The following is a 17397-nucleotide window of genomic DNA, read 5'->3' on the forward strand; positions in this document are numbered from 1 at the left end:
ATAACTTGCCCTATGCATCTCTTGCCTTTGACTATTCCTGAGTTGAATTCTTGGGAATAATTTGGCAAGTGTAAGTAGTGTTTTCCTGAGTTTTGTGAGGCATTCTAGTAAATTATCAAGCCTGAAGGGATGAAGAGGTCATGGGAACTCTGGAATTCATAGCCAACTTGGGCAGAAGTGTAGGTAGCTGGAGGCAGTCTTGTGGGACTGAGCCTTTAAACGTGTGGAGTCTGATGCCAACTCCAGGTTGTGTCAAAATAAAATCGAATTTTGAGCATCCAGTTGATGTAGAGAATCAGAGAAATATATTCTGCTATATTTAATTCCTAGCTAGGTCCCTTAAGTCTCTTGTCCCTTTCCTCCCCTCCTCTCCCCTCCCCTCTCTTCTCCTTTCCTCTCCTCTCCTCTCCTTTTCTTTTCTTTCCTTGTCTTCCCCTTAATCATGCAACTTCTTGAAAGACAACTCCCTAATAGATATTAACTCTTTCTTTTCTCTTTCCTCATCTCTGTTCTTTTCCCACCCCTCCCCTCCTCTCCTCTTTTCTTCCCCCAATCTCCCTTCCACATCTGTATCCCTAGCACCTATGACTTTCCTTAAAGCCCCAAGCTTGCATTACCATCTGCCTACTGGATATCTCAAACTGGAGATTTTTATAGGCACCTCAAACTCAATGTGTCTAAATCTAGTTGCATTCTCTCCTCTTTACTCAAATGTTTTCCTTCTCCCCTATTTCCAAACCCAGCTAAAAGCATCACTTAATTAATTATCCTTAGTTGTATTTCTTTATTCTTTGTGTTCACTATGGACAAAAAGAATTATAAAGCACTGGGTTAGTGCTTGCTTCTCCATGTAGCTGAGATATCTAGCTAACCACAAAGCTCCACGCATCTGACATTCAGGAATAACAAAAGTGTAAGTAGTCCATTTGTACGTGGGTGTTTCATACATGTCCCATCGAGAGAGGGAACTTGTGATGGCTGTGGATTTTCCCTCTGGTTGAAACTCATTTGTGCTCACGTTCCTATTTCAGAAAAGAGGAAGGCTGCATCAACTGTAATTAAAAATTTGAAGACATAAATTCACTTAGACATTAATTCCATAGAATGCTCTTCCTTAAAGACTTCTTTCCTAACGAATATACTGGGTATATGTAATATTCATCTAAATCAGCATTAGGAATGGGATGAGAAACTGACATCATTTTTGAAATCAATTTTGTTACGGTGTGATTCCCATGCAGCAAACCACACCTATTTTAAATACATAGTTCAATGGAATTTGACAAGTGTATACACCTGTGTAACTACCTCCACAATCAAGGTACAGAACATTCCCATAAAACCCCCAAATTTCCTTATGTCCCTTTGCATTAGGGCCCCTCATCCTTCCTTAATCTCAAGGAAAATATTTACCTGCATTCTGTAATTTTAATTTTCTGGGATTTCATCTGAACAGAAGCAAACCATATGAACTCTTTTAGGTCTGGTTTCTTTTGTGCAGCATGAAGCTTTTAAAATTAAACCAGCGTGTTGTATAGATCTTGCTCTTTATTCTGAGTAGCTTTCTATCATATGACTTCACCACAGATTGTTCATTCATTTGCCAGTTTGGGGCTATAGTTAATAAAACTTCTAAGAACATTCATGTACTCGTCTTTGGGTGGATATATGTCTCTCAGTGTCTCGGGAAAATGCCTACCAGTGGAATTGTAGGGTTATATATTAAGGGTATGTTTAACTTGATAAGAAAATCCCAAGTTGTTTTCCAAAGTGGTTGAAACATTTAATATTCCCATCAACAATGCTAATTCAGTGAAGCTGGTGATTGTATTTTATAAGATTTCTGTATTCTACTGATTTTATGATGATTCATGATATTAACTACTGAAAAAGGATGGCTGAAATATCCAGCCATAACAGAGAGTTTGTCTATTGCTGATTTCAGTTGGGTCAGATTTCTCTTCATGTATTTTTGAAGCTCTGGTATTAGGTACATGAACATTTAAGGTTTGTTATATTATCCTGATAAACCGACTCCTTGGTAAAATGTTCCCTTCTATTTTTGCTAATATTTCTTTATCAGATGTGTACTTTGGTTAGTGTTAATATAGCCATTATAGTTTTCTCTTGATCCGTAGTGGCACATTATATTGTTTCCCATCCTTTTACTTTTAAGTTATTTATGTCTTTATTTTTAAAGTCTTTTTCTTATAGGCAGCATACAGCTGTCTTACTTTATAATCTAGCCTGACAGACCATGCTTTTCAAGTAGAATGTTTAAATTGCTTACATTCAGTGTAGTTGTCTACAATTTGGGGATTATATCAACCATCTTGATAGCTTTTGTCTCTTTATTTCATTTTCATTTTGTCTCTGTTCCTTTTTACTTTTCCTGTTTTGTTTTGGATTAATTGGATATTTTTACTATCACACTTTATCTACACTAATGGCAGTTTATTTTTCCCATGACATTTTTAAAAACAATTTGCATTTTTAACTTACAAAAGCCTACCTTCAAGTAATAGACCCCTTCAGGAATAAAGCAAGAGTCATAAAACAGTATAGTTGTATTTCCTCCCTCTCCTTCCTGTTTCTAATTATACTCAATTACAGATCATTTGAGACTTTTTTATTTTTTATTATTTTAGTCTTCTTTATTCTTCATGTCAGTTTAGATAGTTTCTGGTGCTACATTTTCAAGTTCAATAATTTTTCTTCTGCAGTGTCTTATCTACTTTTAATACAGTTGAGTGATGTACCAAATGTATATATTTATTTTTCAAGTCTACGGTTCTTAGACTGTTTCATCACCTCCTATTTTGCTCATGTCGTTCTTGAAATACTTGAGCAGATTCATAGAGGCTGTTTTAAATTCTCTGTCTACTAATTCTATAATCTGTGTGATATGTGTGTCTCTATTTATTGGTTTTTCTCTTTGTTACAAGTCTTATTTTCCTGCTTTCTCACATGTGTGATAGTTTCCATTAGATGCTGGATATGGCATTTCACAAGATTTAATGCTAGATTTTGTTGTTTTCCCATAAAGAGCTTTGGACTTTGTTGTGGCAGGAAGTTAGGTAACTTGCAGGTCAGCTCGATACTTTCAAAACTTGTTTTTAAATGCAGTTACAACAGGTTCAGAATGACCTCAAGGTAACCCTCTTTATGTTAGGATGCCCTCTGTCTTATGGTCTAGAAAGCAACTTCAGGCAGAAACCTGGGATGATCATAGTGCTTGCCTTGTTTGCTTCCTTCTCTCAGGGTCACCACCCTGCCTTTGCTGCCTGCTTTATTTTTTGTCTAATGTCTGAAATCGTTGCTTTATATATTTTGCCCATTTTTTTTCTAGCTTTGTTCAGCTTTTATAGATTTTTATGGCATAAGGATAAATCTGTTCATACATCATGGCTGGAGGCAGAATTCTGACTTCCCTTTTCAGAGACATAGTGTGTGATTATTTCTCCAAAAATTTCTTTGTTCATAAGAGAGAAAGATTACCTTTACAGAAAGTACAGAAAGTACTGCTTACCCCCCAGTTTACTACATCTTTGTCTAATGGAAGATATTCAATAGACTGTACATTTTTTTCGGGCCCTCACCATTACTTTTGTGGTTAGAGAAGCAGAGGTTACCCTCTATCACCCATACCGTTTGCTCATGAAAAAAAAAAGTTGAATATTATATATGTTGCCTCAGTTAGTTATTGCTGTGTAACAATCCATCCCAGTATTTCAGTGGCTTAAAATAACAACCATTTTGGGGCGCCTGGGTGGCGCAGTCGGTTAAGCGTCCGACTTCAGCCAGGTCACGATCTCGCGGCCCGTGAGTTCGAGCCCCGCGTCAGGCTCTGGGCTGATGGCTCGGAGCCTGGAGCTTGTTTCCGATTCTGTGTCTCCCTCTCTCTCTGCCCCTCCCCCGTTCATGCTCTGTCTCTCTCTGTCCCAAAAATAAAAATAAAAAACGTTGAAAAAAAATAAAAAAAAAAAAAAAAAAAAAAAAAAAATAACAACCATTTTTTTTTTCATGAGTCTTTGGGTCGATTAATCAGTGCTACTGGTCTGACTGAGCTTGCTGTGGTTCTATCAGTGGCCTGTGTTCATCTGCTGGTCTGAGAGTCCTCTTTCTTGCTCTTGGTTGGATGCTCTCACATATCTTGGCCTTCATCTGAAACACCTGGACTGATTCAACTTTTTCCATGTGGTCTGTGTTTGATGTCATGGGGTGGCAGTTTTCCAAGAAAGCAAATGGAGTTCTTTAAGGCTTCTTGGACATGAACAGACTTCTGCCGCATTCTTTTGGTCAAAACAAGCCACAGCGTCAGCCTATACCAAGGATTGGAGAAATAGAGCCCATATCTTGATAGGAAGAGATGCAAGTCACATATATAGCAAAGGGATATAAAGATAAGTGGACGTTTAGAGCCATTTTTACAATCCATCTACTATATAAAATTTACCTTTGCAAAGTGATCTTAGTTTAGGAAACTGACTAGGCTCAGAAAGATTACAGTGATCTGAAATTTTCTCTCCTGATTGTCACTAATTATGATGACTCATTCCAACATATGGGCAATGAGAACACCAGGAAATCTCATTAATCAGCTGTCTGTTTCTGTCTACTCTAGCTTCTGCCTGTGACTATTTCCATATCTTTATTGGTATTTTTACCAAATCATGCAAATATGTCATAGCCTATAATCAAGCAAATACTATTAAATGAACATCTATTCTGAACGCCTTGGTGAGATATTACGATAGCTCCTTGTACCATGACCCTTATGACATTTATCATATTTTACCTTTCTTCTAGCTACTTTTTACATTGTGTAATCCTCAGATATACCATCTAGTTCTTGAGGTCCAAAATCATATCCTTTGAAATTTGTGCTCCCTTCAAGACTAATCCCCAGCCCTTAATAGTTGCACCACTGAATAAGCTGAATAAAAAAGAGGTTAAAGTAAATATACTGCAGCTGCTTTTCTAATGAGCAGTAAGGATGGTTTTCATTGTAATTTTGATCAATACTATAAATAACCACAGCTACCATTTACTGAGTATGTTCTATGTCCAAATACTGTTCTAAAATGCTAAGAAAAGCAGTGTTAAGAAGAGTAACTATTCATTGTTGCCTACCTGAATGTCAGTCTATATTATAAATGTTCAGCAAATGCATACTTTGCTGCCTAGTGTCTGGCAGAGGACAGAACAGGGCTTTCAAGACATAGAAATTAGATTCAAATCTCTCACTGCTGCTGCTCAAATATGTTGGCCAACCTGAGGCTTCTACCCTACAAAGCAGAGATTTTTCAATATTTGACTCATAAAAAATACAAGAACTTAGAAGAAATAAAATATATGGAGAGTCTAAGACATAGTAGGGACTTACTGCATGTTCATTTAATTCAATTCCTCCTCCTTCTCTCTCTCTCTGTCTGTCTCTGTCTCTGTCTCTCTCTCTGTCTCTCTCTCTCTCTCTGAATGCAGGTCTGCTTTATTGGCCATCACTGCAGAGCCGTAAGTAGGTCCTTGTAATTTTACAAATGCGGTTTGGGAAGAAGATTAACCTGGGGGAGAAAAGAGAGGTGTGGTTTCTGTTTACTCCGAATCTCCTTAGACTTCACTCTCATTTTGGAGGGATAAGTCTTGTCAAGTATCTGAAGCATTGAGGACCACCGTGGGATGATATCCCACCATTGCAAAGGAGAGTGGGCTACTCTCTCCATGCAGCCTCAAAATTAGGGGGCAGATCTATCCCCTGTCTTCAGAGGATAGATCAGGGAAGGTTTTTCTCCTGCTCCTTCCTTTCTGGGAGCCACGTGACCCATGTCTATTGCTCAGAAGCTCTTTGATCATCCCTTCCACTTTTCTCCTCTCCACTTGGTAGTTACAACTACAATTACAACTACTTGGTAGTTACAACAGAGTCTTTGGGACTCTGGGACTTTTCACTCTTCAAACTTTCCCACAGTTCCCAAAGTGTAGATCACTAAGAAGATACTTAGGAATTCATTTTACCAGTAATCCCACTCTTGGCTGCAGCAAACATCTAGTCTTCCTCATGGCATCACAGCAAATTTTAAAAGATTTGAAAAGAGAGGAGAGAGGGCACAGGATCGGGAGTGGGTGTGTTAGGCAAAATATTGCCCCCCGCACCACCCCCCAACACACACACACATACAACCACATCCTAATTCCTGGAACCTAAGGATATGTTACCCCTTTGTGGGTGTGATTAAGTTAAGGACCCTGAGATGCAGAGATTATTCTGAATTATTCAGACAGACCCAATGTAACCTCTACCCCTCCTGACTGTGGTCAGAGAGAAATGTAGCCATGGAAAGTGGGGCAGGGAGATGTAACGCTGCTGTCTGTGAAGATGGAGGAAAGAACAGCAGCCAAAGAATGACATTCTCTAGAAGCTGGAAAAAGCAAGGAAAGAGATTTTTACACTGAAGCCTCCAAAAAAGAATAAAGCCCTGGAAACACCTTGATTTTAGCCCAGTAAGCCCCATCTTGGACTTCTGACCCACAGACTGTAGGATAATAAATTTGTGTTATGGACACCACAGTTTGTTGATAGTTTGTTACAGCAGCAATAGGAAAGTAATGTGGTATGGATGGACAAGGATCAGCAGAAGAGACTTTGCCAGAATTGCATAGCTATTCTCAGGTGATCGCCTTTATCCTTTGCTCAAACTTAGAAAGACTTCCTTTAAAATCTCTGATATAAGCCCCATCAGAACAAAGATTTTTCTCCATGGTAACAGACTTCAACAAGAACAAGAACTTTTTCTTCCCCTCCATAATGTTGCATTTCTGTACATATGCATCTATCTATCTATATCTATATCTGAGATTAAAATAAAAAGTAGAATAGAGAAACAGAGGTGATGTAGGCAGGCAATGTTATAAACATTCAAATCTTCATCGTTCATTGCCATATACCTTTGCCATATGCCTGCTACATGGAAGGCATGTGACTGTGCACTAAGGAAATAGAAAATTAAACAAACAAATTAACTTTGGCTTCTGTCCTCGATGCAACACCACCCACTTATTTGATGCCTAGATCAACTTTTTATTTCTGAGCACTGCTTTTAGAAAGAACTAGTAAATGACCCCTAAACATTGACCTTTTTCTATTCTATAGTATTTTACAATGGCACCTGATTTTCCCAATGATGGTAATTCTCAGAAGGCATTAACTCACCAAAGCAGAAATCTGTCTTATTTCCCATCCTGTACCTACTAAGGCAGAGATTAGGAAGATTCAACAGAAACTAGAACAGTAAAATAATCAGTCCTAGCGGAAGTTCACAGTCCCTTGAGTCCTGGCTAACGAACACCATGTTGTGCATTAACAACCAATTGAACCAAAGTATAGAAGGCCATTACCAATTGTTGCCTATGTAGAGAGGGAGGAAATAAGAATTTTATTTCTCACTGAAAAAAAATTTTTTGGAGGTATTGATGAAAATTGGCCCTTCAAGCAGCAAGTGACCTGAGATAAGACCAGTACTTTGTGATACCTTGTAGCTCTGCTTTGAGAAAGTTCCTTAACTTCTAGGAGCATCTGTTTTATCATTTTTTAGACATGTATGATACATTATGGAATCATAGAAATGTCATCAGTATTATATCATAGGAGAAAAGATTGTAAAATCACCTAGTGGTGCGCCTGTGTGGCTCTGCTGGTTGAGAGTCTGACTCTTGATTTCAGCTCAGGTCACGATCCCAGGGTCATGGGATTGAGCCCCACATCGGGCTCTGCACTGAGTGTGTAGCCTTCTTGAGACTCTCTCTCTCTCTCTCTCTGCCCCTCTCCCTTGCTCACTCTCTCTCTCTCAAATTATATATATATATGTGTGTGTGTGTGTGTGTGTGTGTGTGTGTGTGTGTGTAACATATAATTTTTTTAAAGCACCTAGTGACATGTTTGGTACAAACAATATAAATGAAAGGTCTTTTATTCATTCTTTCATTGGTTCGAAACCTACCTGGCATTTGCAAATACAGTGACAGTCCTTGAACATAATAATTCCCCGCACCTAAGAATTGCTGACTTTCAAATTTTGAGATTTTCAAATGGAGTCACCAAACTGCCAAGATTTGCACAAAATGCTTCAACAGAGCAATTATAAGTTAACTCTCTCTTTTGTTTCAAGCTTCATTTTTAGATGTTTCATAACCAACTCCTTTGGAAAGGAAAGAACATCTAGCACATCAGCGTTTTTTAAGCACGTTAGGATTTGAACAGCTGAATGACAGTATCTCCTGGAAGAGAAATTTTCTACTCACAGAACCTGAGACAAGAATCATCTGTCCCAGTTTTATGAATTACAAAAAAAAAAAAAAAGCTCCAGTGGCTTTTCTGCCAATATTTTTGTGATATTGGAATTCTGATTGAAACATGCAAGTTCAATGTAATCCTTTCACTACTTCTTGAAGGCAAGACATGCCTTTTTCTTTTATATCCTCCATATTCCAACCCATGATAAAGATGTATTTTATACATATATCTTCATACATATATGTGTATACATGTATGTGATATTCATTAATTATTAGATTCCTGAAAAGCAAGAAAGGCTCTTTTTACAAGATAGAGCTTGCCATATAGCTTTGAAATTAGAAAGCTTCTAAAATGTGTTTAACCTGCCTTGTGAGGGAGCTAGCCTCAATCCTGGTTGCAAAATAGAATGATGTAGGCAAACTTTAAAAGATATCTATACCCGAAGTGCCCCCGCCTTCTGATTTCATGGGTCTGGAATGGGTTCTAGGCTACATTGGGATTTTTAAAAAGTTTCTCAGGTAATTTTAATGAGTAGCTAAAGTTGAGAAATAATGACCTAGGCCAAGGGTTTAGTGGTCTGAAACCCCTGCAGTCCATTAGAATATGCTGGGGAAGCTTTAAAGCAATGCTGGGGGACAAGGCACACTCCAGACCTTCAAATAAGAATATGGGGTGGAGGAGGGGTCTGTAATTTTTAAAGCTTCCCAGCATGTGCCACCGGGGTTGAGAACCACTGCATACACCATGCCAGTGAGTAATGATTATGATGTACATTAGGCATCAAATGATCCATTATGCAGCTTTATATTCCAACTGACTGCAGCTGGGACTCATATTAGACTCCTCATCTTTGTTTCACATATGGAATTAACAAATTAATTTCAAATTCTATCATACCTTTGCTAAGATGAATACTGTGTCAGTGATCAGAGAATTGCCTCCAGTGCCTCTGACATATTTGCTTTCACAATATTTTGAGAACTAAGAGTGTACTGTGAGCAAATATTAATATCATTCCACGTGAGCAAATTTTGTCCGGAATTGGCCTTAGGCAATTCATGATTTCATGAGCATTAGGGTCTCTCACCCTTACAGACATATTACGTTCTAGGAATTTTAAGCTATACAGTTGCTTTAGGTAAACTTCTAGCCTTCATGCTCACCACTCTTTAACGTCTGCCAGTCCCAGGGGGATCTTTTTAATATATAGGGAAGTATGCAGGCTACATTGCTAGGCTATCACCAAGCTCAATCATACCCAGAACATGAGAGGACTTTCAAGAAAGCTGCATCTTTTCTTGGCACCTTGATATCACCTGTCTGTAAAGAACTGTCATTGTTTTTCTCAGTATATTTCTTCAACTAGCAATGGAAGCATTGCTCTCGTGTCATGGAGTAATTTGACTTGATAATAATGAGTAGTCTTTAGTAGCAGGAATTTTTATGCATCTTCCTACATGGTCTTTGCCTGGAAAACATTTTATTGCATGGTCTTTGTTGGCCCTCTTGTAAATCTGCTTTGGAACAGAATCCTTAGGCATCTGGATTTGAAATGAGGCTTTGTTAGTTGTGAAATCAAATTCACAGTCCTTCTGTGGTTTTGGTGTGAGAGCTCCATCTGGAAATGGATCAGCCCTTACTGTCTCAGCATATGTCCCAGGGACTACATTCTCCCAATAATTTGAGCAACTCTGTGGTTCCAAATTCAGCAATTTTCTCCTTCTTTGCTGCTATATATCCATCTATGAGCAACCAAACTTCAGGAAGCTAAAAAGGACATAGAGAGATATTTACAATGAAGAAATAAAACAGCATCTCATCAAAAGTAAGTGAGGCTGACATATTCTTCTGTTTTGCATTCTACTCAGGGTTATGGAGGGGTTTTACTTTTTTCTGATTTTGTTTATGTGTAAGTCAGCTGAGCGCTCACCATTTTCCTACAGATCAGCATTTCAGCATCACAGACTGACCTCTGCCATTAACTCACTGGGCATGCCAAGGGGCCTTTCTAATTACAAAGCTCTGGGGCATAATAGAGTGGCTCACGTTGTTGAGGCAGAATGAGGGCAAGAAATGGGTTTTCTCATTCTAGGTTTGGAAAAAAATATATGAGACAAAGGTTTCTATACCTCAGTATGTCACAGAATTCAGATGGCCACTGTTCCCTGAATGGGAAGAACTACACTTAACTGCTTCCTCTTTCATATGGGCCACTGCAAATGGCCAGCCATGACCTTCAGAGACTGGTCTTCAACTTCGCTTGCAATAGAAATATAGCCATCAATGTCAATTTCTGGAACATTCCCATGACACCACAGGTGGAAACATAATGCTTAAAGCAGGATGAACAAGAAGGAAAGAGCCATCCACCCTTTGGCCCTAGGTTGATATCCAATATGGAGAATTTTCACAACAATAATAGAAACATACTTTCCTTCATGTCTCCCCTTATCCTGATCTCTTATACAGTCTTATATATGCTCTGTTTTCAATGGAAACTGCCTGCTGCTAAAGCTTTCAGACTGTTCTAATTCTGGAATCTTACCTTCAGATGACTTGAGATCCTCTCAGAGGGAATGGAAGTCAGGAAGAGATTCTAAAGCCATAATCCCCACTAGATAACATCTCTGCCCAAAGATGAGGCTGCCATTTGAAAGAATGACCAAAGGTGCACCTGAGTGGCTCAGTCGGTTAAGTGTACAACTCTTAATTTTGGCTCAGGTCATGATCTCATGGTTCGTGAGATCAAGCCCCAAGTCAGGCTCTGTGATGACTGTGCAGAGCCTGCTTGGGATTCTCTCTCACCCTCTCTCTCTGCCCCTGCCCCACTCATGCACATGTACATGCTCTCTCTCTCTCTCTCTCTCTCTCTCTCTCTCAAAATAGATAAATAAACATAAAAAAAAAAACAACCCAGAATATAAGCTCCTTAAGGGCAGGGACCATATTTCAGCTATGAAAGAAAGAAAGAAGGAAAGAAAGAAAGAAAGAAAGAAAGAAAGAAAGAAAGATGACCAAAAGGCCATTTCTGGGTCCATAAATCTCAAACATTAATGCCCATAAGTATCATCTTGGACACTTGTCAGAAATTCAAACTCTCAGTCCCCTTTTGTCTAATTCAGAAGGACTGGGTTCAGGCCCCGGTGAGGGAGCCTGATCTATCACTGCACATGACTCTGACAACATTGGTCTATGGAAAACACACCAAGTGTTGCTAACCTAAACTATAAGAGGCTTAGAAACACAGCAATAATTTTTTTAGATGTTTTTTCAAAGGTGGGATTTAAAGCGTATTTGTTGTCAGCACTCTTAGTTTATTTTGGATACCAGAGAACCCTGAGACTCTCTAAAACCTGAAGGGCATCTGGAGTTCTTTATTTTTGTGTGTCTTGGCACAGGAACTGACTAGGATTAGATATTGGGGCACATCATTCAGTCAGTAAGTAATACTTAAACTCTTGCTTAGCTGTGAGAATTGCACTAGGTACTGGTACAAAGACAAATGAAATGCAGTCCTTGCCTTTGATGAGTTCAGTTTAGCAGAGGAAACAGTGACATGAATGAATTTAATAGATGACGTGAAAAAGTGTCATCAATGCACTTCAGGCAACACAATTTACTTTGCCAGGGGAAATTTAACAGAGATAACAGAAGCTGAGTTTTGTTTCAAACTATTGCTAGAAAATTGCAAGACATGGAAGAAAAGAACATTTTGAGAAGTAGGAAAATTCACAAGTAAGATCAAGGAGTTAAGAAATAGCTTTTAGGGGTGCCTGGGTGGCTCAGTCAGTTAAGTGTCCAACTCTTGATCTCAGCTTAGGTCTTGATCTCAGTGTCACGGGTTCATACCCTGTGTGAAATTAATTGATAGTATAGAAGTCTTATAAGTAGTTACCTTAGGGTAGGGAGCATGACAGGGTCTTGGAGAATTCTAGAATGTTTTGTGTGTGTGTGGTGGTTACTCAAATGAGTTCGCTTTTTGAAAATTTACTGAATTTCACACTTAAAATGTTGCACACTTCTGTACTTATGCTATAATTTAATACAAATTTTTACTTTAAACATTTTCACAGGAAATTTCTCAAAATGGAGGACGCGTGCTATTTTCTCAGATGGGACGTAGCTTTTTCTGGCATTACATTGAAAGAAAACATTTTTCTCGCTCGACTTTGCTTCCTCTTGGACAGTGTTTTCAACAACAAATATCAAAGCAATTTTCCTTAAAAGAGAAATGAGAGATTATTGTGTAAATGTAGAGAATACAGGATGAGAATCTAAATTGTGTGGAAATATAGGCGTGAGGCGGAATAGAAGCAATGTTTCACAGATAGAAATCACAGAACGAAGTTCAATTATCTATAGGATGAGGGAAAAGGGAGATAAAAGTGACTCTAGAGTTTCTAGCTTGATATATTTGAATGATTATGCAGTTGAACATAATGAACCCTTTTGTTTTCATTTGGATATGTTTGGTTGGAGGTATTAGAGGATTATCTAGGTGGACATAGTTTTATGCAATTGAAAATACGGGTCTGAAACTTAGCAAAAAGGTCAGGATTGGAAATGTAATGGGTTTCTTCCAATGTATATTTTATGGTTCAAATTTCTGTTTTATGGATATAGCCCTGAGAATAGATGCAATGCTCCAACCCTTGGCAGATGTAAAGAGAAGGACAGATGATCAACAGAAGCTGGGAACGTGATTAACAAGGAGGTTTCAAGCAAGGAGCCCATTTGCCATTTTTTAAGTTTATTTATTTATTTTGAGAGAGAGCGTGAGCGGGCGAGTGGCAGAGAGAGAGGGAGGGAGAAAGAGAGAACCCCACGCAGGCTTTGAGCCGTCACCACAGACGTGCAGGGCTTGATCTCATGAACCCGTGAGATCATGACCTGAGCTGAAATCAAGAGTCAGATGCTTAACCGACTGAACCACCCAGGCGCTTCCATTTGCCATTTATTTTAACTGCTTTTAAGTGTCCCTAAGTATCTGAACACGCAGCAGACCTAAGTAATTCTTTTTTTATTAATTTTTTTTAACATTTATTTACTTTTTGAGAGACAGAGACAGAGTGTAAGCAGGGGAAGGGCAGAGAGAGAGGGAGACACAGAATCCGAAGCAGGATCCAGGCTCTGAGCTGTCAGCACAGAGCCCGACGCGGGGCTCGAATTCACAAACTGTGAGATCATGACCAGAGCCAAAGTCAGACACTTAACTGACTGAGCCACCCAGGTACCCCAGACCTAAGTAATTCTTGTATTCTTCACTCGTAATTCTTTTTTTTTTTTTTTTTTTTATGGAGGGAAGGGCAGAGAGAGAGAAACTTAAGCAGGGTCCACACCCCATGCAGAGCTCAATGTGGAGCTTGAGCCCACACTGACAGTGATTCAGACTGACAGTGATTTGGACACTTAACTGACTAACCAGCCAGGTGCCCCCATTCGTAATTCCTATATTGTTTATTCTCCTTTAATATTCATTTTCTAAGTGTAAGAAGTATTTTAGCTGCATCAAAAATAGTAGCTGCTGTTCCACAAAACATTGGTTACTCATGTCTGAAGCACAGTAATACCAGAAAACAGTATTAGATTGGACCTGTTATAACGATACTTATTTCAGAAATACCTTACAACTTAAATAAAATTGATGTTGACATATCACGTCTATAGTCTCACAAGTGAATTTCAGACATCTGAATCAGATATCCATAAAAACCTCCTATAAAATGACTTTTGAGAAGAACTGCATTTTTAATTTTTTTAATGTTTATTTTTGAAGGAGAGAGAGACAGACTGTGAACAGAGGAGGGGCAGAGAGAGAGGGAAACACAGAATCAGAAACGGGCTCCAGGCTCTGAGCTGTCAGCACAGAGCCCAATGCAGGGCTCAAACTCATGAACCACAAGACCATGACCTAAGCCAAAGTTGGATGCGTAATTGACTGAGCCACCCAGGTGCCCAGAGAAGAACTGGATTTTTAAATCAACGTGGAACATGAAATATTCCCAGGTTTGGGTAAGATCAACAAATACTTATAAAACTATCTTAGTTGTTTAAAATATTATAGTTTTCTTCTGAAGTCTCTTCATCCATTACAGTTTACTGGAGCTCGCAACTATCTGAGTACATACTAACCATACCCACTAGGGCAAGAAACACACTCTATTTCCCTGTCTGTGAATTCAGTGTTCTGGCGACCTGTTGGTACGTGACAAATTACCTGCAAAAATTAGTGGCTTAAAATAATCCCCCTTTATTAGATCCCACAGTTTGGGGGGTCAGGAATGCTGGCGGTGCTGAACTGACAACTCTTCTCCATTGATGGAAGTGACTGATGGTATTCAGCTGGTGGATGGGCCGGGTAGAAGACTGAAGGGGAGACTTCACTCACATGTTTGGTGTCTTGATAGGGATGGCTGGAAGGCTAGGCTCAACTGTGACTGTCCTGTGGAGTACCTGTAAGTGACCTCTCTAACGTGGCAGATCTATGGTAGTTAGTAGATCAGTGGTTCAGGGTCCCTGGAGACAGTCCCTGGAGACCTGAAAAAGGGAGCGAGATTCCTTCTGCTATCATCACTTTGTCAAGCAGTCACAGAGGCTACTCAGGTTCAAGGAGAGGGGACAGAACCTCTATCTCTTGAGGGGAAGAGCTTAAAACAATCTGAAGTTCTCCTTAATCCCTGTAATAGCCCATGTGATAATAATAATAAATCATTTATAACGCTGAATATTAAATATTTGTGTATACCAACTTAGACTCCAAAAATAAAAGCAAACCTGAAAATAAGTTAAAATATCATGAAATGTATTTATCTAATTTTTTTTTAAAAAGATAGATGATTGTTTCTTGACCTGGACCTAATCATAACTGGAATTAAAATTTTGAGAAAATGAAATAGAAGTTTCTAGATACTTACAGATGGTATAAAATATGCATATGGTAAGAGCAGAGAAAGACTAGAAATTAACTGAATTATTTTTTATGCCGTGATGTACTGTTAACAAATTTGGACTCTTCCACTTAGAAAAACACACATGATTCTTGGTTTTTCTCTACCAATCACTGAAAAATACGTATTCTCAATTTTTCACATGTGTAAATCTCTGTGTGTTTGGCTTTGATGCTTAAGTGTTCTGAACAGGAAACTCACTGTGATTTCATTCCTCCTATCTGCCTGGCCTTGTGGTAAGCATAATACTTATATAATTAATTCATCTTTAGAACCAATATTTGATTTGAGCATCATAATCCTCATTTTATAGATGAGGACTTGAGATTCAAAAAAGGTATGCATGTATATATGCATATATATATGCATATTATATATATATGCATATTATATATATAATACCTGTGTATAATATGCAATAATATGTAAATACAATTATTTTAAAACAATTTTAAAATTAGTTACCCTCCTTCTGTTTCTTAGAATAGAAATGATCACTGTGTTGTCTCTCAGGTGTCTCCTCCACTCTGTTTAGTGTAGCATGCCAAAATAGCTTTTAAATTATGAGGTGTATTTTCACTTACATTATAGGCAAAATGTCTGGCCGTGTCTGTTCTTCAGGCATGACTAAAACTAAATGAGCATTAATCACTACCAGCAGCTTTTGACGTAGATAAAACACGGTGTAATTCCAATCTGGGATTTCACAGTTTGAGTTGCAATACTTCTTTTTCTTCAGGTGATCAGCTCTGCTGAGCTAACAGCTGAGAGAAGCAGTGAAGACCACCATGATGTGATTGGCCAAGGCAAGATTAGTGTTGGCCCGATGCACAGTCCAGTTTTCAATCATCTTAATAGCACCCTACAGAGCCCTCGCACAAAGAACCTGATTGGTATTTGTCTGATACTGATTAGAGACGTTTGTGTAAGACCTTCATTGACATTGTTTCCAAGGAGAAGTGACCTACCTACAAGGAGCGGGTTAGGATTTCCAAGTTCAGACATGCTTCGGTATATTGGGCAAGGATGTCGTGCTGTATCTTACTTAAAGCATTTCCACCGGTGCCACGATGCCCTGAGGGTTAAGTCCCAATTTCCTTCTTGGTACCCAAGCACTTGGTCTGGCACCTCCACTTCAGCCCCATCCTTCACCTGTGTCCACACCCTTCCTCCGTGGCACCATGCACCCTAACTGACCTGAACTTTCCAAGTGATGTCACAGTGAGACACTTACACTTGCTTCTCATTATAGGTATTCCCATCTGGTTGAGGAGTGTGGGGGATTCCTGGGAAGCTCAAAATAGCAAGTAGGTGGAGAGATGCCCCAAGACAGTGTTGAATTGCATATAGTGTGCACGTAAGATCAGCTCCAGACTCCAAGGTGATGAGTAGAAATAATTACTATCCACAATGGACCTGGTGAGGGAGACTCCAGCCCGTAGGAGTCTGGCCAGGAGAAACTGGCTAGTTTCATATCTGAGACTGGCCAGGAAAGGCAGCAAACAGCAAAGCAAACAGGGTCCAGGGGACACTACTGAAACTTTTGGGAGAAGGGAGCTGGGCATGAAGTAGGCATTTGATTAGGTGGTGCCATAGCACCCGAATTAATCGTATCTTTCCTTATCTCTGAGTGTATGACAACCTTGCTGGAGCCTGCAGAACGCCTCTTAGAATTCTCAGATCAGGAGGGATATTTGGGGGAAGAAGGTGTGTGTGTGTGTGTGCTTTTCTGGGGAAGATGTAGTGATAACTCATCATAAAAACATGAGATTCACCCCATAACACTGCTTGCATATGGTAGGCTAGATGCTGCCTGCCTTGTATGAGGGTCTAAACCAAATTTTTTAAATGAAACCTCAAATCAAGACAATTTAATCAAAACTGGGATATCAGAGATGTTGGCCATACCTTAAGAGGAACAAGGAAAAGGCAAATGATTTTCAACTCTAGAATTCAAGGGAGGGGAAAAAGAAGGTTACCAATCGTAGAAACCTCATTCCGATATGTAATTAGATTGTCCTGTCCCTGAGAAAAACTGTTGATCTCTGTGAGCTGTTTTTATAAGTAACTACATTGTAAAAGTGGAGTCTGCCACTTGGAGAGACTAAATACTGAGTTGAAATGTACGGGCTCACCTGATCTGCACACATTGAGCTT

General features: G+C 39.1%; 1 long non-coding RNA gene across 1 annotated transcript; it reads right to left on the reverse strand.

The window, feature by feature from the left end:
- Nucleotides 1–764: 764 nt before the first annotated feature.
- On the reverse strand, nucleotides 765–16396 carry LOC122218937. The gene is made up of 3 exons (XR_006202183.1): nucleotides 16209–16396; nucleotides 5387–5564; nucleotides 765–1052 (listed from the first exon to the last, which is right to left on the reverse strand). It is a non-coding gene; the product is annotated as an uncharacterized LOC122218937 (long non-coding RNA).
- Nucleotides 16397–17397: the final 1001 nt, after the last annotated feature.

Source organism: Panthera leo, chromosome B2, assembly GCF_018350215.1.
Source record: "Panthera leo isolate Ple1 chromosome B2, P.leo_Ple1_pat1.1, whole genome shotgun sequence".
NCBI classification, from domain to species: Eukaryota; Metazoa; Chordata; class Mammalia; order Carnivora; family Felidae; genus Panthera; species Panthera leo.